The 20,944-nt window shown below is 43.2% G+C and overlaps 1 long non-coding RNA gene across 2 annotated transcripts in view; it reads left to right on the top strand.

Moving 5' to 3' along the window:
- The window catches only part of LOC133552409 (uncharacterized), a 95,494-nt gene extending 76,904 nt beyond the window's left edge, over positions 1-18,590 (top strand). For both annotated transcript variants that reach the window (XR_009806711.1, XR_009806710.1), the window contains exons 2-3: positions 1,203-1,280; positions 18,432-18,590. This is a non-coding gene — a long non-coding RNA (uncharacterized LOC133552409). The remainder of the gene's footprint in view (positions 1-1,202; positions 1,281-18,431) is intronic.
- Positions 18,591-20,944: the final 2,354 nt, after the last annotated feature.

Raw genomic sequence — 20,944 nt, 5'->3', positions numbered from 1 at the left:
GTTTGCAATCATCACTCAGCTGCCAGCTTTCCAAGGTGTTGTAAGCATCTAATTGTCCATCTCTGAGCTCTACGCCCCATGTAACACACACATTTTATTTTTGTTTGTTGTCAGTTAATGATAGTGATTTGGCAAAGTTCAGCTACTAACACTAGCTATCATATAATGTATTGTTTACCATAACAACAACGTGATTGCAAATTGTTAGTCGCTTCTCTTGGACTGATTTTGTGTCCGTGCACCTTTCCTTGTGTGTACGTGTGTGCAATACAGCTTGAGTGACAGCCTGAATGCCAAACTATATCCTGGGGCCTCCAAGCACTTTGTATCCATCATAATTAGTGGTTGTGAAAAAAAAAAAAAAAAAAAAAAATATATATATATATATATATATATATATATATGTATATATATATGTATATATATATATATATATATATATGTATAGTTATGTATAGTTATATATATATATATACATATACATATATACATATACATATATATATATACATATTATATATATATATGTATATATATACATATATACATATATATATATATGTATATATATATGTATATGTATATATATACATATATATACATGTATATATATATGTAGATATATACATATATATATATACATATATATATATATATATACATATAATATAATATGTATATATATATGTATATATGTATATATATACATATATATATATATATGTATATATATATATGTATATATGTATATATATACATATATATATAATATGTATATATATATGTATATATGTATATGTGTATATATATATATATATATAACTATACATATATATAACTATATATATGTATATATTATATATATATATATATATATGTATATATACATATATATTTATTTATATACATAAATATATATATACATGTGTATATATATATATATATATATATATGTGTGTGTGTGTGTGTGTGTGTGTGTGTGTGTGTGTATGTATGTACGTATGCATCTATATACATTTGTATGTATGTGCTGATTAATCGCATTGTTTATAGCTGGCTCAAAATTAATAGCAATAACCGCAAACGGGTTGAATTTTTTACCATTACTAGGTGCAAGATTGTTTTGTATTTTTTTAAAACAATGACTGGACAAACACTTTACTTTAACAAGGTGTTAAATCAACAATATGTTTTTTAAACAGCTCTGTAACGACTGGCTGGCATGGTGATGTGGAGGCGTTCTTTCGAGGAAGCAGTCGGGCAATGGACACAGCGTGGAGGTAACAAATAATGATTTATTTACAAATAAAAACAGACTTAGTCAAAACAAACAGAACTAGCAAGGAACCTAGAAAGGAACCAAAAGCGCTAGCATAGGAGCTAAAGAAATAACAGAAAAAAATTGCACGAGGCACAAAAGGTAAAACAAAACTACTAGCATAGGAGCTAGTTGAACAAAAGGCTTAGCGTGGAAGCTAGTAGGAACAAACATGGAATCGTAGTCGTCACTTGTTGCGTGTAACACGAATTAGCAAGCGAGAAAGAATGAACAAAGAAGGCAGGCTTAAATACAGGCAGTGATTAACAAAAACAGGTGGGAGTCTGGAAACCGCGGCAGGTGAAAATAATACGTTACTATGGGAACAGACTAAACAAGGAACTAAGGCAAACATCAGCAGACTATAATACAATAACGGAACAAAATCAGAATATGATATGATCCGGGCCGTGGATCATAACAAGCTCAACACAAAATGGACGTAAACACGCTTTTAATGGCAATATTAAAAAGGTGTGTTGGCGTATCCCTGACCGGATATCAATTACTGCTGTGGGAAAACTTGCATTCAGAAGAGAAGGGCAACACTTTCGTGATAAGACACACGTTTAGCCCATTAATAACGCAAAATGCAGATTGTTCTGATAATGGCTTGATAGTCAAAGATGTCGGGTAATATCATCCGTAAGGGTGTGACGATTCATTCTAACAACGATTCAGAATTTGTGGTTGCAGATACGATTCAGGGACGATATTATTTTTTAAAAACAATACGATTCAGTGAGTTGATATGATTCAGTAACTTTTTAGAAGAAAAAAAAACATTGTGAGTGTTGAATAAATATTAATTGATTGATCCAGTGCTAAATAATCTAATTTAAGTACTTCATGTCGATGAGGTAACAGATGCTATAAAATAACATCTTCCTGTACCATAGACCAAAAAGAGGGTGAGGTGTGTGATTAGCACGATAAACATTTTTGACTCAAATCTATCCATCCATCCATTTTCTACCGCTTATTCCCTTTCGGGGTCGCGGGGGGGCGCTGGCGCCTATCTTAGCTACAATCGGGCGGAAGGCAGTGTACACCCTGGACAAGTCGCCACCTCATCGCAGGGCCAACACAGATAGACAGACAACATTCACACTCACATTCACACACTAGGGCCAAATTAGTGTTGCCAATCAACCTATCCCCAGGTGCATGTCTTTGGAGGTGGGAGGAAGCCGGAGTACCCGGAGGGAACCCACGCATTCACGGGGAGAACATGCAAACTCCACACAGAAAGATCCCGAGCCTGTATTTGAACCCAGGACTGCAGGAACTTCGTATTGTGAGGCAGACGCACCAACCCCTCTGCCACCGTGAAGCCCTGACTCAAATCTATAACTTTAAAAAACAAGTCTCAAAGTGGAGGTTATTATTAACAAGATCCTGTTGTCATATTAATCTATCCATCCATCAATTTCCTAGCGTTTATTCCATACGGGGTCGCTGGTGCCTATCTCAGCTACAATTGGGCGGAAGGCGGTGTACACCTTGGACAAGTCGCCCACTCATCACAGGGCCAAAACAGATAGACAGACAACAGTCACGGGGAGAACATGCAAACTCTACACAGAAAGATCCCGAGCCCGGGATTGAACCCAGGACTACTCAGGACCTTCGTATTGTGAGGCAGACGCACTTCCACCGTGCTGCCCCATATTAATCTAAACATGTTCCTATGTCATGGTGTGTGTTTGTGTTCAGTGTAGTTCAGTCAGTCACGTTTTACATTGAAAAAAAAATGTGACTGACACGTTTAAAAGAACTCATTATAGGAGCTTTGCTCTTTTTGGCTCCCAATTGTCTGACTTGTCCCTGACAGTTTGGCCATGTTTTAGTTGTACATCTGCATTTGTCTTTGTTTTCTGTCAGCGCTCTTATTTTGTCCGTTTCCTGTTTGTCTCCTTGAGTGCTGTGTCTCCCCAACTGTGGCTGATTGGCACCTGGCCACACCTGGTGTCAATCAGCCAGGTACTATTTAAAGCTGCCTTCCCCTTCAGTCAGTGCTGGATTATTTTCACCACTACCTGTCAATGTCATTAATTGATCAGGGGCAATAGCTCCACAGCCACAGATCCACTATTAACCACTAATATCACAGTCAAAATGAAAGCTTGTTCCCATAGGCACCATAAACTGTTAATAATGTTTAGACAAAAGTGTATATTATATATACTATTATATATATAGTATTTATATATGTGTGTGTGTCTGTGTGTGTGTGTGTGTGTGTGTGTGTGATGGATATGTGTGTATTTTGGGTATATGCATGTGTGTGTGTATATATATATATATATATATATATATATATATATATATATATATATATATATATATATATATATATATATATATATATAAATTGTATATGTGTGTGTGTGTATATATGTGTGTGTACATGTATATATGTAAGTGTGTGTGAATTTAAATGTATTTTATATAGACAATATATAGCAGCAACCACTGAATTGAATTATATTATATATATTATTGTATTATATATTGTATATATATATTGTATATGTATAGGGGTGGGACCTAATAAGTTTACTTCTTCCCACTCCCTTTTGAGCCAATCTTGACATCTACAAAATATTAGTCACATGTAATGTTTTCAATGTAGGTGTAAAAATAATGTATCTATATATTTCTTTTGTATTTTATTTCATTCTCTTGTTTTGTTTGCATGGCTCAAAATAAACCATTCATTCATTCATTCATTCATTAATACTTATCGTTGTGGCTGTGTCTACTTCTGTTCACTCGACTCATGTCATAGTTCCTTCGTGTCACAGTAAGTGTTTTTGTTCCTAGTCCACAGTTAGCCTTTGTGCTAGTTTTTGTTCATAGCCAAGTTTGTTCTCTGCCTTCTGCGCGCCTTTTGTTTGTACCCCTTTGTTTGTTCTTGTTTTAGTGTTTTAGTGGGGCGGCATAGCTCGGTTGGTAGAGCGGCTGTGCCAGCAACTTGAGGGTTGCAGGTTCGATTCCCGCGTCCACCATCCTAGTCACTGCCGTTGTGTCCTTGGGCAAGACACTTTACCCACCTGCTCCCAGTGCCACCCACACTGGTTTAAATGTAACTTAGATATTGGGTTTCACTATGTAAAGCGCTTTGGGTCACTAGAGAAAAGCGCTATATAAATATACTTCACTTCACTAGTGTTAAATTCAGTCATGTTTTACCGCACAATGCCTGCCGCCTTCTCTGCATCTTGGGCTTCGTCACCAACTCAATGTGACACCAATCAACTCGAAACCTGCTTTTGTTCTCGTTTCTAACACATAATGAGTGCAATAATAGTACCTTCAATTCAAACTAAATGAATGGAACTTTGATGAATTAAAAAAAAGTAATGCAGTCATTGTTTAAAAAAATAAATAAAATGATTAAGCGGTGCTTAATCATCAATGCAGTTGGATTTTATAGATTATACATTAGAGGGTTTTTCACACTTTAGCCTCGCTTGAAAGGCATTGATTATTATGCAGCACCTGTAACGTCCTCCTCCATAAAGTGTGCAGACAATGCTGAATGACAATCACGGGCAGATAACAACATCGCTGAACAACAGCAAAAATATTGTCGTGGTCTGATGACAATCATGCATGTCACATCAGCTGCCACATAAAACAGTTTTACAACAAAGTCTCGTAAAAACACACAAACAACGGCTATTAGACGGCTTTAGCACCAGAAATATAAATCTTGTCTCCCATCATCGTATTTTGTATAAGTGTCTCCACACGTGTGAACGTACTTAATGACTTTCAATACCTATTGACATCAAAACACCAAAGTCGTAAAAAAACTGGACTTACGAGGTTGTCATCAGACATGTTGGTATAGCATGAGTGATATATGTAGCATAGATAAATAGTCTGCATACATTGTTACGTTTGGGATTCCAAAGATGACAGCAGGGAGGTAAAATTAGTATTTAAATCCATAAGCAAGACACAATGGACTACACACACATAGCCTAAGGCGAAAATTTAAAGGGGAACATTATCACCAGACCTATGTAAGCGTCAATATATACCTTGATGTTGCAGAAAAAAGACCATGTATTTTTAACGGATTTCCATCCATCCATCCATCATCTTCCGCTTATCCGAGGTCGGGTCGCGGGGGCAGCAGCCTAAGCAGGGAAGCCCAGACTTCCCTCCCTCCAGCCACTTCGTCTAGCTCTTCCCGGGGGATCCCGATGCGTTCCCAGGCCAGCCGGGAGACATAGTCTTCCCAACGTGTCCTGGGTCTTCCCCGTGGCCTCCTACCAGCTGGACGTGCCCTAAACACCTCCCTAGGGAGGCGTTCGGGTGGCATCCTGACCAGATGCCCGAACCACCTCATCTGGCTTCTCTCAATGTGGAGGAGCAGCGGCTTTACGTTGAGCTCCTGCCGGATGGCAGAGCTTCTCACCCTATCTCTAAGGGAGAGCCCCGCCACCAATCCAGAGGTACCGCCTCCGATGTCTACGCGATGCTGCAGAGTCTTGTCATACAAAGACAGCCCCACAGCATCCAGAGCCTTAAGGAACTCCGGGCGGATCTCATCCACCCCCGGGGCCTTGGCGCCGAGGAGCTTTTTAACTACCTCAGCGACCTCAGCCCCAGAAATAGGAGAGTCCAACACAGATTCCCCAGGCACCGCTTCCTCAAAGGAAGATGTGTTGGTGGGATCGAGGAGGTCTTCGAAGTATTCCTTCCACCTATCCACAACATCCGCAGTCGAAGTCAGCAGAACACCATCCGCACCATACACGGTGTTGATAGTGCACTGCTTCCCCTTCCTGAGGCGGCGTATGGTGGTCCAGAATGGCTTTGAAGCCGTCCGGAAGTCGTTTTCCATGGCTTCCCCGAACTCTTCCCATGTCCGAGTTTTTGCCTCCGCAACCGCTAAAGCTGCTCACCGCTTGGCCCGTCGGTACCCGTCCACTGCCTCCGGAGTCCTATGAGCCAAAAGAACCCGATAGGACTCCTTCTTCAGCTTGACGGCATCCCTCACTGCTGGTGTCCACCAACGGGTTCTGGGATTACCGCCACGACAGGCACCAACAACCTTGCGGCCGCAGCTCCAATCAGCCGCCTCGACAATAGAGGTTCGGAACATGGTCCACTCGGACTCAATGTCCCGCACCTCCCTCATGACATGTTCAAAGTTTTCCCGGAGGTGTGAATTGAAACTCTCTCTGACAGGAGACTCTGCCAGACGTTTTAACGGATTTCCGAACTCTAAAAGGGTGAACTTGGCGATTTAAACGCCTTTCGATTGTTCGCTGTCGGTGCCATGACCTTTCACCCGTGACGTTACAATGGGAAGCAATCCGCCATTTTCTCAAACACATTACACACCAAGTCAAATCAGCTCTGTTATTTACCGTTTTTTCGACTGTTTTCCGTACTTTGGAGACATCATGCCTCGTCGGTGTGTTGTCGGAGGGTGTAACAACACGATCAGGGACGGATTCAAGTTGACTTACATGCTATTTAAACTAGCTGTATGTACATATTGCATCGTTATGCCTCATTTGTAGCTATATTTGCATCCAGCCTTTCCCTCCACCCACATTTAATGCCAAACAAACAGATACAAATCGACGGATTCAAGTTGCACCAGTGTCAAAAGATGCGAAAGTCCCTCGTTTGTTCTGCACATTTTACAGACGATAGCGATGCTACAACAGCATGCTAATCGGTGCTAACATGCTATTTAGGCAAGCTGTATGTACATTTGTAGCTATATTTGCATCCAGCCTTTCCCTCCACCCACATTTAATGCCAAACAAACACTTACCAATCGACGGATTTAAGTTGCTCCAATGTCAAAAGATGCGAAAGTCCCTCGTTTGTTCTGCACATTTTACCGGCGATGCTAAGACACACATGGCACAGAGATGGGTGGATATCCTGCGACACTCAAAGCAGATGCATTTTCAACGATAAAGTCAACGAAATCACAAAGGTGAGTTTTGTTGATGTTATTGACTTATGTGCTAATCAGACATATTTGGTCATGGAATGACTGCCAGCTAATCGATGCTAACATGCTATTTAGGCTAGCTGTATGTACGTTTGTAGCTATATTTGCATCCAGCCTTTCCCTCCACCCACATTTAATGCCAAACAAACACTTACCAATCGACGGATTTAAGTTGCTCTAGTGGTCAAAAGATGCAATCGTTGGTTAGAAGGCGATCGCCGAATAGCTTTAATAGCTATTCGCTCAAAAACTTCAGTTTCTTCTTCAATTTCGTTTTCGCTATCTGCCTCCACACTCCGACCATCCGTTTCAATACATGCGTAATCTGTTGAATCGCTTAAGCCGCTGAAATCAGAGTCTGAATCCGAGCTAATGTCGCTATATCTTGCTGTTCTATCCGCCATGTTTGTTTGTATTGGAATCACTTTGTGACGTCACAGGAAAATGGATGGGTGGATGTACAGATAGCGAAAAATCAGGCACTTTAAAACCTTTTTTCGGGATATTCCTTGATGGGTAAAATTTTGAAAAAAACTTTGAAAAATAAAATAAGCCACTGGGAACTGATTTTTATTGGTTTTAACCCTTCTGAAATTGTGATAATGTTCCCCTTTAACTCTTACAGCATAGAAACACAAGAACATTTTTTTTAGCATGCAGCTAATACCATGAACTGAAATGGTTGTGTAGAGCGGACATTGAACCGTGAAAGAATGGCAAGAGGGATACTAATTAAAGAGGGTGTGATTAGAGACGGCAGCAGGTGGCTTGAGTCTGGTGTGTATACTCAGTGCTCCTAGCTACAACAAAGTAAACAAAGGGGGGCAAGAAGCGCCAAAAACCATGTTTCTGTTAGTCCAAAACTAACAGAAAATAACAAAAACATGATCCGCACAACGGATCATGGCAATAAATCCCAGAGGGGAAATTAAGATTTTAAAGCTCAGCCCTATTCAAGAGCAGACAATCATTAAAGGGAGACAGAATGGTATGTTTTTATTTCACTGTTGTACGTAACTCCGCCCTTTTGTCCACGATAACGGGAGAGGGGCTCGACGATGGCAAAATGTTATTGACGACAATTTTGTTCTGTGTATTATCAGTAAAGTGCATTTGAGCAGCAACCCATGGTTTTGGTCGTGTTCCATAAAATCCACATAACGCAGAGGAAAAGATAACCGGTTACACTTGGTCAACAGCCATACAGGTCAAACTGAGGGAGGCCGTATGAACCACTTTCAGACTGTTACAAATATGCACCACACTGTGAACCCACACCAAACAAGAATGACAAAACACCCGCACCGTAGCACAACATAAACACAACAGAACAAATACTCAGAACCCCTTGCAGCACTAACTCTTCCGGGATGCTACAATATACACCCCTGCTTCCACCAAACAACCCCCCTCCCCATCTCCTGAATTCGGAAGTCTCAAGGTTGGCAAGTATGGCGATAGTGGTTTTGATCCCAGAATGCAGCGGTTAGCAGGAGACATCTTGCAGGTAAAATGGTAGTAAATATACCCCCAAAAAAAGTAGGGCCCGTGCAGCTAAGATGTGCACAAAAGCATAGCAAAGCTAAGGACAAAACCAAGCTTCAAAGTAAACTCAAACAGAACAGCCAGTGAGTCCATGACAATGACTTCTGTTTTGTTTAATCAGCCGTTTTAATGCCGTGTGACAGGCACCGTTTGGAGACAATTACGGTAGGTAAATATATATTTACATAATCTCTCCTTCCAGTATATATCGGCGTTTTTTTAGTCCAGTGGGGCTAATATATGTAAACATTATTTTTCTTCTAAAACGACACAAGCAACTAATCTCGGTGCTGCTGTATCCTCTCCGCAAAAACAGGGATGACTGACTTTTGACGGCACATCTTTTTGATGGACTTCAGCTTCAAAGGCTGCTTCATCAATCACACATCCCCGCATCAGTGAGACATGTTATGTGAGCGATATCAAAATACAAGAGCGGGACATGGCATTGGACGCTAACATGACAGCTACAAAATACCAACTGCTGTCCTACCAGAGTGGAGATGAACTCTTTTGATGCAATTTCATCTTCGACATCAATAACACAGCTTGGGCTCCAGCGATGAGGAATGACAATGCAGACGCGTAATGCTAACAAAACCGAATTCTGCGATTGTCGAGTTCACATATTTTTTTGCAAACCGGCATAGCTTCGGCACTTAGAAGTCCAGTTCTAGTTGAAGTATTTCCACGTTGGGATCGCCTTTAAGACTGTTACAAATATGCACCACACTGTGAACCCACACCAAACAAGAATGACAAAACACCCGCACCGTAGCACAACATAAACACAACAGAACAAATGCCCAAAACCCCTTGCAGCAATAATTCTTCCGGGATGCTACCACCCCCGCTACCACCAAACAACCCATCTCCCCATGTCCCGAATTCGGAGGTCTCAAGGTTGGCAAGTATGGCCGAACGATGGTCATAGTAATGACACTTAGAAGATCCTCTGGACCAGTGGTTCTCAAACGGGGGTACGAGCACCCCTGGGGGTACTTGAAGGTATGCCAAGGGGTATGTGAGATTTTTTTTAAAATATTCTAAAAATAGGAACATTTAAAAAATCCTTTATACATATATTTATTGTATAATACTTCATCAAAATATGAATGTAAGTTCATAAACTGTGAAAAGAAATGCAACAATGCAATATTCAGTGTTGACAGCTAGATTTTGTGGACATATTCCATAAATATTGATGTTAAAGATTTATTTTTTTTTGTGAAGAAATGTTTAGAATTAAGTTGATGAATCCAGATGGATCTCTATTACAATCCCCAAAGAGGGCACTTTAAGTTGATGGTCTACAAAAAAAATAGAAAATAATAATAGGTTGATAGTTACTTCTATGTGTAGAAATATTTATTTATAATTGAATCACTTGTTTATTTTTCCACAAGTTTTTAGTTATTTCTATATCTTTTTTTTTCCAAATAGTTCAAGAAAGACCACTACAAATGAGCAATATTTATAGTTATAGTTATACAATTTAATGAATCAGAAACTGATGACATAGTGCTGTATTTTACTTCTTTATCTTTTTTTTCAACCAAAAATGCTTTGCTCTGATTAGGGGGTACTTGAATTTAAAAAAAATGTTCACAGGGGCTACATCACTGAAAAAAGGTTGAGAACCACTGCTCTGGACTACTATATTGGCTAAAACAGTGACTACATGGGTGTTATTTCATGTTTACAGGACTCAAATCGTGTTATACGTTATTAGAATATCACAAGTAAGTATGTTAATACATCAACTACATACATGTAGTTTGATCACATTACGCCTGTACTGGCTCACCAGCACTGGCTTCCTGTGCACTTAAGATGTGACTTTAAGGTTTTACTAATTACGTATAAAATACTACACGGTCTAGCTCCATCCTATCTTGCCGTTTGTATTGTACCATATGTCCTGGCAAGAAATCTGCGTTCAAAAGACTCCGGCTTATTAGTGATTCCTAGAGCCCCAAAAAAGTCTGCGGGCTATAGAGCGTTTTCCGTTCGGGCTCCAGTACTCTGGAATGCCCTCCCGGTAACAGTTCGAGATACCACCTCAGTAGAAGCATATAAGTCTCACCTTAAAACTCATCTGTATACTCTAGCCTTTAAATAGACCTCCTTTTTAGACCAGTTGATCTGCCGCTTCTTTTCTTTCTCCCTTGTGGAGGGGGTCCGGTCCGATGACCATGGATGAAGTACCGGCTGTCCCGAGTCGAGACCCAGGATGGACCGCTCGCCTGTATCCGTTGGGGACATCTCTACGCTGCTGATCCGCCTCCGCTTGAGATGGTCTCCTGTGGACGGGACTCTCGCTGCTGTCTTGGATCTGCTTGAACTGAACTCTGGCGGCTGTGTTGGAGCCACTATGGATTGAACTTTCACAGTATCATGTTAGACCCGCTCGACATCTATTGCTTTCGGTCCCCTAGAGGGGGGGGGTTGCCCACATCTGAGGTCCTCTCCAAGGTTTCTCATAGTCAGCATTGTCACTGGCGTCCCACTGGATGTGAATTCTCCCTGCCCACTGGGTGTGAGTTTTCCTTGCCCTTTTGTGGGTTCTTCCGAGGATGTTGTAGTCATAATGATTTGTGCAGTCCTTTGAGACATTTGTGATTTGGGGCTATATAAATAAACATTGATTGATTGATTGATTGATAGTTGATGTATTAATAAAGTTAAAAGTTAAAGTGCCAATGATTGTCACGCACACATGAGGGGTGTCAAAATTATTCTCTGCATTTGACCCATCACCGGGAAGGTGAGGGGAGCTGTGAGCAGAAGCGGTGGCTCCACCCAGGTATCATTTTTGGTGATTGAAATTTTCAATTGCAAGCCTTGATGCTGAGTGCCAAGCAGGGAGGTATCCATCCATCCATCCATTCATCCAACTTCTTCCGCTTATCCAAGGTTGGGTCGCGGGGGCAGCAGCCTAAGCAGGGAAGCCCAGACTTTCCTCTCCCCAGCCACTTCGTCTAGCTCTTCCCGGGGGATCCCGATACGTTCCCAGGCCAGCCGGGAGACATAATTTTCCCAACGTGTCCTGGGTCTTCCCCGTGGCCTCCTACCAGCTGGACGTGTCCTAAACACATCCCTGGGGAAGCGTTGGGGTGGCATCCTGACCAGATGCCTGAACCACCTCATCTGGCTCCTCTCGAAGTGGAGGAGCAGCAGCTTTATTTTGAGTTCCTCCCAGATGGCAGAGCTTCTCACCCTATCTCTAAGGGAGAGACCCGCCACCCGGTGTAGGAAACTCATTTTGTCCTTTCGGTCATGACCCAAAGCTCATGACCATAGGTGAGGATGGGAACGTAAATCAACCTGTAAATTGAGAGCTTTGCCTTCCGGCTCAGCTCCTTCTTCACCACAACGGATCGATACAGTGTCCGCATTACTGAAGACGCCGCACCGATCCGCCTGTCGATCTCACGATCCACTCTTCCCTCACTCGTGAACAAGACTCGTAGGTACTTGAACTCCTCCACTTGGGGCAGGGTCTCCTCCCCAACCCGGAGATGGCCCTCCACCCTTTTCCGGGCGAGAACCATGGACTCGGACTTGGAGGTGCTGATTCTAAAGGAGGTAATGGGTGCCATTTTTATAGTTTTTGGTATGACTCGGCCGTGGTCTGAACTCACGACTTACCGGCCTTAGGGCAGACACTCTAACCACTTAGCTACTGAGAAGGCAATAATGATCCTACTTCTTGGAAATTGTCCGGTGCCAAGTACTCTCAATAAATAAGGCACGACTATACACAAGAACTGTGCCGAAGGGCAAAATAAGGGAGTTATGACCCCTTTTGAATTGAATAAGATTAATAAGAACATATTTTTGCATGAACTCGAACAACTAGCCATGTTATTGCCTAGTGGTTAGAGTGTCCGCCCTGGGATCGGAAGGTTGGGAGTTCAAACCCCGGCAGAGTCAGACCAAAGACTATAAAAAATGGGACCCATTACCTCCCTGCTTGGCACTCAGCATCAAGGGTTGGAATTGGGGGTTAAATCACCATAAATGATTCCGAGGTACTTGAAGTCCTCCACTTGGGGCAGGGTCTTCTCTCCAACCCGGAGATGGCACTCCACCCTTTTCCGGGCGAGAACCATGGACTCGGACTTGGAGGTGCTGATTCTCATGGAGGTAATGGGTGTCATTTTTATAGTCTTTGGTATGACTCGGCCGGAGTCTGAACTCGAGACTTACCGGTCTTAGGTTGGACACTCTAACCACTTAGCTACTGAGAAGGCAATAATGATCCTACTTCTTGAAAATTGTCCGGTGCCAAGTACTCTCAATAAACAAGGCACGACTATACACAAGAACTGTGCCGAAGGGCAAAAAAAGGGAGTTATGACCCCTTTTGAATTGAATAAGATTAATAAGAACATATTTTTGCATGAACTCAAACAACTAGCCATGTTATTGCCTAGTGGTTAGAGTGTCCGCCCTGGGATCGGTAGGTTGGGAGTTCAAACCCCGGCTGAGTCATACCAAAGACTATAAAAATGGGACCCATTGCCTCCCTGCTTGGCACTGAGCATCAAGGGTTGGAATTGGGGGTTAAATCACGATAAATGGATTCCGAGCTACTTGAACTCCTCCACTTGCGGCAGGGTCTTCTCTCCAACCCGGAGATGGCACTCCACCCTTTTCCGGGCGAGAACCGTGGACTCGGACTTGGAGGTGCTGATTTTCATGGAGGTAATGGGTGCCATTTTTATAGTCTTTGATACGAGTCGGCCGGGGTCTGAACTCACGACTTACTGGTCTTAGGGCGGATACTCCAACCACTAGGCTACTGAGCAGGCAATAATGATCCTACTTCCAGGAAATTGTCTGGTGCCAAGTAATCTCAATAAACAAGGCACGACTATACACAAGAACTGTGCCGAAGGGCAAAAAAAGGGAGTTATGACCCCTTTTGAATTGAATAGGATTAATAACAACATATTTTTGCATGAACTCCAAAAACCAGCCATGTTATTGCCTAGTGGTTAGAGTGTCCGCCCTGGGATCGGAAGGTTGGGAGTTCAAACCCCGGCCGAGTCATACCAAAGACTATAAAAAATGGGACCCATTACCTCCCTGCTTGGCACTCAGCATCAAGGGTTGGAATTGGGGGTTAAATCACCATAAATGATTCCGAGGTACTTGAAGTCCTCCATTTGCGGCAGGGTCTTCTCTCCAACCCGGAGATGGCACCCCACCCTTTTCCGGGCGAGAACCAAGGACTCGAACTTGGAGGTGCTGATTCTCATGTAGGTAATGGGTGCCATTTTTATAGTCTTTGATATGAGTTGGCCGGGGTCTGAACTCACGACTTACCGGCCTTAGGGCGGACACTCTAACCACTAGGCTACTGAGCAGGCAATAATGATTTTACTTCTTGGAAATTGTCTGGTGCCAAGTAATCTCAATAAACAAGGCACGACTATACACAAAAACTGTGCCGAAGGGCAAAAAAAGGGAGTTATGACCCCTTTTGAATTGAATAGGATTAATAAAAGCATATTTTTGCATGAACTCCAAAAACCAGCCATGTAATTGCCTAGTGGTTAGAGTGTCTGCCCTGGGATCGGAAGGTTGGGAGTTCAAACCCCGGCCGAGTCATACTAAAGACTATAAAAAATGGGACCCATTGCCTCTCTGTTTGGCACTCAGCATCAAGGGTTGGAATTGGGGTTTTAATCACCATAAATGATTCCGAGGTACTTGAAGTCCTCCACTTGCGGCAGGGTCTCCTCCCCAACCCGGAGATGGCACTCCACCCTTTTCCAGGCGAGAACCATGGACTCGGACTTGGAGGTGCTGATTCTCATGGAGGTAATGGGTGCCATTTTTATAGTCTTTGATATGAGTCGGCCGGGGTCTGAATTCACGACTTACCGGTCTTAGGGCGGACACTCTAACCATTAGGCTATTGAGCAGGCAATAATGATCCTACTTCTTGGAAATTGTCTGGTGCCAAGTAATCTTAATAAACAAGGCACGACTATACACAAGAACTGTACCGAAGGGCAAAAAAAGGGAGTTATGACCCCTTTTGAATTGAATAGGAATAATAAGAACATATTTTTGCATGAACTCCAAAAAACAGCCATGTTATTGCCTAGTGGTTAGAGTGTCCGCCCTGGGATCGGAAGGTTGGGAGTTCAAACCCCGGCTGAGTCATACCAAAGACTATAAAAAATGGGACCCATTGCCTCCCTGCTTGGCACTCAGCATCAAGGGTTGGAATTGGGGGTTAAATCATCATAAATGATTCCGAGGTACTTGAAGTCCTCCACTTGCGGCAGGGTTTTCTCTCCAACCCGGAGATGGCACTCCAAACTTTTCCGGGCGAGAACCGTGGACTCGGACTTGGAGGTGCTGATTTTCATGTAGGTAATGGGTGCCATTTTTATTGTCTTTGGTATGACTCGGCCGGAGTCTGAACTCACGACTTACTGGTCTTAGGGCGGACACTCTAACCATTAGGCTACTGAGCAGGCAATAATGATCCTACTTCTTGGAAATTGTCTGGTGCCAAGTAATCTCAATAAACAAGGCACGACTATACACAAGAACTGTGCCGAAGGGCAAAAAAAGGGAGTTATGACCCCTTTTGAATTGAATAGGAATAATAAGAACATATTTTTGCATGAACTCCAAAAACCAGCCATGTTATTGCCTAGTGGTTAGAGTGTCCTCCCTGGGATCGGAAGGTTGGGAGTTCAAACCCCGGCCGAGTCATACCAAAGACTATAAAAAATGGGACCCATTACCTCCCTGCTTGGCACTAGGCATCAACGGTTGGAATTGGGGGTTAAATAACCATAAATGATTCCGAGGTACTTGAAGTCCTCCACGTGGGGCAGGGTCTCCTCCCCAACCCGGAGATGGCACTCCACCCTTTTCCAGGCGAGAACCATGGACTCGGACTTGGAGGTGCTGATTCTCATGGAGGTAATGGGTGCCATTTTTATAGTCTTTGATATGAGTCGGCCGGGGTCTGAACTCACGACTTACTGGTCTTAGGGCGGATACTCTAACCACTAGGCTACTGAGCAGGCAATAATGATCCTACTTCTTGGAAATTGTCTGGTGCCAAGTAATCTCAATAAACAAGGCACGACTATACACAAAAACTGTGCCGAAGGGCAAAAAAAGGGAGTTATGACCCCTTTTGAATTGAATAGGAATAATAAAAGCATATTTTTGCATGAACTCCAAAAACCAGCCATGTTATTGCCTAGTGGTTAGAGTGTCTGCCCTGGGATCGGAAGGTTGGGAGTTCAAACCCCGGCCGAGTCATACTAAAGACTATAAAAAATGGGACCCATTGCCTCTCTGTTTGGCACTCAGCATCAAGGGTTGGAATTGGGGTTTTAATCACCATAAATGATTCCGAGGTACTTGAAGTCCTCCACTTGGGGCAGGGTCTTCTCTCCAACCCGGAGATGGCACTCCACCCTTTTCCAGGCGAGAACCATGGACTCGGACTTGGAGGTGCTGATTCTCATGGAGGTAATGGGTGCCATTTTTATAGTCTTTGATATGAGTCGGCCGGGGTCTGAACTCACGACTTACTGGTCTTAGGGCGGATACTCTAACCACTAGGCTACTGAGCAGGCAATAATGATCCTACTTCTTGGAAATTGTCCGGTGCCAAGTAATCTCAATAAACAAGGCACGACTATACACAAGAACTGTGCCGAAGGGCAAAAAAAGGGCGTTATGACCCCTTTTGAATTGAATAGGAATAATAAGAACATATTTTTGCATGAACTCCAAAAACCAGCCATGTTATTGCCTAGTGGTTAGAGTGTCCTCCCTGGGATCGGAAGGTTGGGAGTTCAAACCCCGGCCGAGTCATACCAAAGACTATAAAAAATGGGACCCATTACCCCCCTGCTTGGCACTCAGCATCAAGGGTTGGAATTGGGGGTTAAATCACCATAAATGATTCCGAGGTACTTGAACTCCTCCACTTGGGGCAGGGTCTCCTCTCCAACCCGGAGATGGCACTCCACCCTTTTCCGGGCGAGAATCATGGACTTGGACTTGGTGCTGATTCTCATGGAGGTAATGGCTGCCATTTTTATAGTCTTTGGTATGACTCGGCCGAGGTCTGAACTCACGACTTACCGGTCTGGGTGGGCACTGGGCAGTGGGCAAGAGCGACACCCCTTCTGCCCACTGCTCCCCTCACTTCCCAGGGAGTGATCAAGGGGATGGGTCACTAGAGGACACATTTCACCACATCTAGTGTGTGTGTGACAATCATTGGTACTTTAACTTTGACTTTAACCTAATCTCCGTTAAGATCGTCACTCTTCTGTCTTCATAATTTTCCCCATCCTTCTTGTAAACGTTGTACCTTCATATTCCAACGTATATTTTCTGATCCAGTTAAGCATTTGTCTCCATGAATGTTTCTTCTGACTATGTGTGTAGTAATGAAAGCATCTCTTGTCTTGTGGGCTTTGGCAAGGACACACCTAGCTCCCGGACATGTTTGAATATTTTGAAAGACAGTGTTCTTCGCAGGGGAAAGATTTATGCCCCCATCATTTCTACTTGTCCTCCAGGTCGTTTGGTGCTGTGGAAGTCATCGTTCTTATTTCGTTAAACTGCAATCAATTAAAAAATGTGGGTTTCTCAAAATCATATTATAATCCTAGGAAATGAGAATTTGGCAGCAAGGGGTTAGCACGTCTGCCTCGCAGCCAGTTGGTTCTAGGTTTATATTAAGTAAACATCTATTGTGGAATTTGAATGTTTTCCATGGTATACATATGTATGAATGTAGGTACTGTATGTACATATCTCTATGTGTATGTATGCACGTGTGTGTTTATCCTGCTCAGTGGTCGAGAGCTGCTTTACTTTGAGCTCCTCCCAGATGGCGGAGCTTCTCACCCTATCTCTAAGGGAGAGACCCGCCACCCGGTGTAGGAAACTCATTTCGTCCTTTCGGTCATAACCCAAAGCTCATGACCATAGGTGAGGATGGGAACGTAGATCAACCCGTAAATTGAGAGCTTTGCCTTCCGGGTCAGCTCCTTCTTCACCACAACGGATCGATACCGATTCGCCGAGACATCGGTATGTCCTGAGTTCAAACCGAATCATACCAAAGACTATAAAAAATGGCAGCCATTACCTCCCTGCTTGGCACTCAGAATCTAGGGTTGGGATTTGTGGTTAAATCATCAAAATGCTTCCCGAGTGTAGCCACAGCTGCTGCTCACTGCTCCCCTCGCCTCCCAAGGGGTGGAACACGGGGATGGGTCAAATGCAGAAAGTAATTTCACCACACCTAGTGTGTGTGTGACTTATCAGTGGTATTTGAACTTTATAAGTATATGTGTATATAAGAATACATATATTATACTTTATAGGGCCCCAACGACCCTTTCGGGATTGGTTGGGTCTCATCCCAGCGTCTATCGTGGTATCTCGGTGCACTGCTTGGTATTCTGCAGTGTTGCAAGGCGGCCGGCTGCTGGGGTAGTGACCTTGTATGTCAGCGTGTCTGTTATCTCCTTTTTTTTTTTTTTCTGATCCTCTTTTTCTCTGGGGTAGGATCCACCAGGGCAGTTGCTGGGTGTTCCATCTCCATCGTTAGGGTCCTTGCAGGTGGGGTGGGTGGCTCCCGTGGCCACTTGCTGGACGGTCCTGTGGCGGACGACCCTAGCGGGGCAGCCTTTCCGTCTTTCTGCCCGCACGGGGTGTGGTCTCTCGCTGGCTTGGGGGATGACAGTCCCCAGCTTCTTCCGTGCCTTGACCTCTGTCTGAGGCAGTGGTTCTTAACCCCACCAGTTTCATATACGCTTTCACCGAACCCTTCTTTAGAAAAATAAAATGTTCTTTGTTTTTTTCAAATTTAAGACAAAGTTATATGTTTTTTTACTGGTCCACAAAATGAACCGTGCATTAACATCACATTGTTCAAAGAACAAAAACAACACAGTGTATGAACTCGCAACAAATTACACACCTGCAAATCAGTGTGATTTCTGCTGTTGCCGTATCCGTAATATGCCGATGGGGAGAAGTTTTTATTTGCACGATGAGTTGGGTGTGTCTTGACTTCAGTGGCGCAGGCTCTGCCGAACCCCTGAGACCGACTCATCGAACCCCTAGGGTTCGATCGACCCCTAGATCGAACCACTGGTCTAAGGCCTGCCGCTGTACTTTGGCTCCCGCACATACTGGGAGACAAATATATTGTACATACAAATACCCATTTATACTCGCATACACACAGTTATTCATACATACATACATGCATATGTACATTCATTTATACTGGCACACATTGGTACTTATCCACATTCATAGGTACATCCCACATATATAATACACACTCACAGTAAATACATCCACATGCCCGCTAGACTTTTGACAAGAACAGGAAAGTTTGATCACATTACGCCTATCCTGGCTCACCTGCACTGGCTTCCTGTGCACTTAAGATGTGACTTTAAGGTTTTACTACTTACGTATAAAATACTACACGGTCTAGCTCCATCCTATCTTGCCGATTGTATTGTACCATATGTCCCGGCAAGAAATCTGCGTTCAAAGGACTCCGGCTTATTAGTGATTCCCAAAGCCCAAAAAAAGTCTGCGGGGTATAGAGCGTTTTCCGTTCGGGCTCCAGTACTCTGGAATGCCCTCCCGGTAACAGTTCGAGATGCCACCTCAGTAGAAGCATTTAAGTCTCACCTTAAAACTCATTTGTATACTCTAGCCTTTAAATAGACTCCCTTTTTAGACCAGTTGATCTGCCGTTTCTTTTCTTTTTCTTCTATATCCCACTCTCCCTTGTGGAGGGGGTCCGGTCCGATCCGGTGGCCATGTACTGCTTGCCTGTGTATCGGCTGGGGACATCTCTGCGCTGCTGATCCGCCTCCGCTTGGGATGGTTTCCTGCTGGCTCCGCTGTGAACGGGACTCTCGCTGCTGTGTTGGATCCGCTTTGGACTGGACTCTCGCGACTGTGTTGGATCCATTATGGATTGAACTTTCACAGTATCATGTTAGACCCGCTCGACATCCATTGCTTTCCTCCTCTCCAAGGTTCTCATAGTCATCATTGTCACCGACGTCCCACTGGGTGTGAGTTTTCCTTGCCCTTATGTGGGCCTACCGAGGATGTCGTAGTGGTCTGTGCAGCCCTTTGAGACACTAGTGATTTAGCTCCCCTAAGGGAAACTGTGTAAAAAGATTGCACATTGATAAAGATGAATTTATTGTTACTATAACAATCTAAAAGGTTAATATAGTCACTTCTCTTTCTTCCCCTCCATTTATCTGCTTTCTTTTGTAAATCAAGTTATCATGAGATATATGTATCGTTGCATTTGAAACACATGTATTGTTGATAACAGAGGTCATAATTATTATTATTCAATGTCAATAGTGCTATTTATATTGTTATTGTTATTGCTACATTTGTAGTTAAATAATGTTCATTGTCACGTCTATCTTACTAGTGTTTCTTGTATCATATTCGTACATATCATATTTGCTGACATTGTTCTGTCCTCATTGTTTTTTTGTTTTTCTGTTGTTGTTGTCGTCTCTTTTGTCCCTGCAATTTCTCCCTTTGTCTTCATCTTTATATGCCCTCCTTCTCTGGTCTGGTTGAGCCAAATATGAATATACATCTATTTAATAAACTCAAATACAAAAAAAAAGCAACAAGAGAAGTATCCCACACTTCTCTTTTGTAAAGTACAGGAAATGTGGGCATTTACATCAACAATATGATTTCCCTGAGTGGCTGGACAGAACAAAAAAAATGTAGTAACAAGCACATTAATAATCCATCCATCCATCCATCTTCATCCGCTTATCCTAGGTCGGGTTGCGGGGGCAACAGCCTAAGCAGGGAAACCCAGACTTCCCTCTTCCCAGCCACTTCGTCTAACTCTTCCCGGGGGATCCCGAGACGTTCCCAGGCCAGCCGGGAGACATATTCTTCCCAACGTGTCCTGGGTCTTCCCCGTGGCTTCCTACCGGTTGGACGTGCCCTAAACACCTCCCTAGGGAGGCGTTCCTGACATGATGCCCGAACAACCTCATCTGGCT

This window comes from Nerophis ophidion, linkage group LG05 (assembly GCF_033978795.1).
Source record: "Nerophis ophidion isolate RoL-2023_Sa linkage group LG05, RoL_Noph_v1.0, whole genome shotgun sequence".
NCBI classification, from domain to species: domain Eukaryota; kingdom Metazoa; phylum Chordata; class Actinopteri; order Syngnathiformes; family Syngnathidae; genus Nerophis; species Nerophis ophidion.
This window is presented reverse-complemented; position numbering and strand designations above follow the sequence as displayed.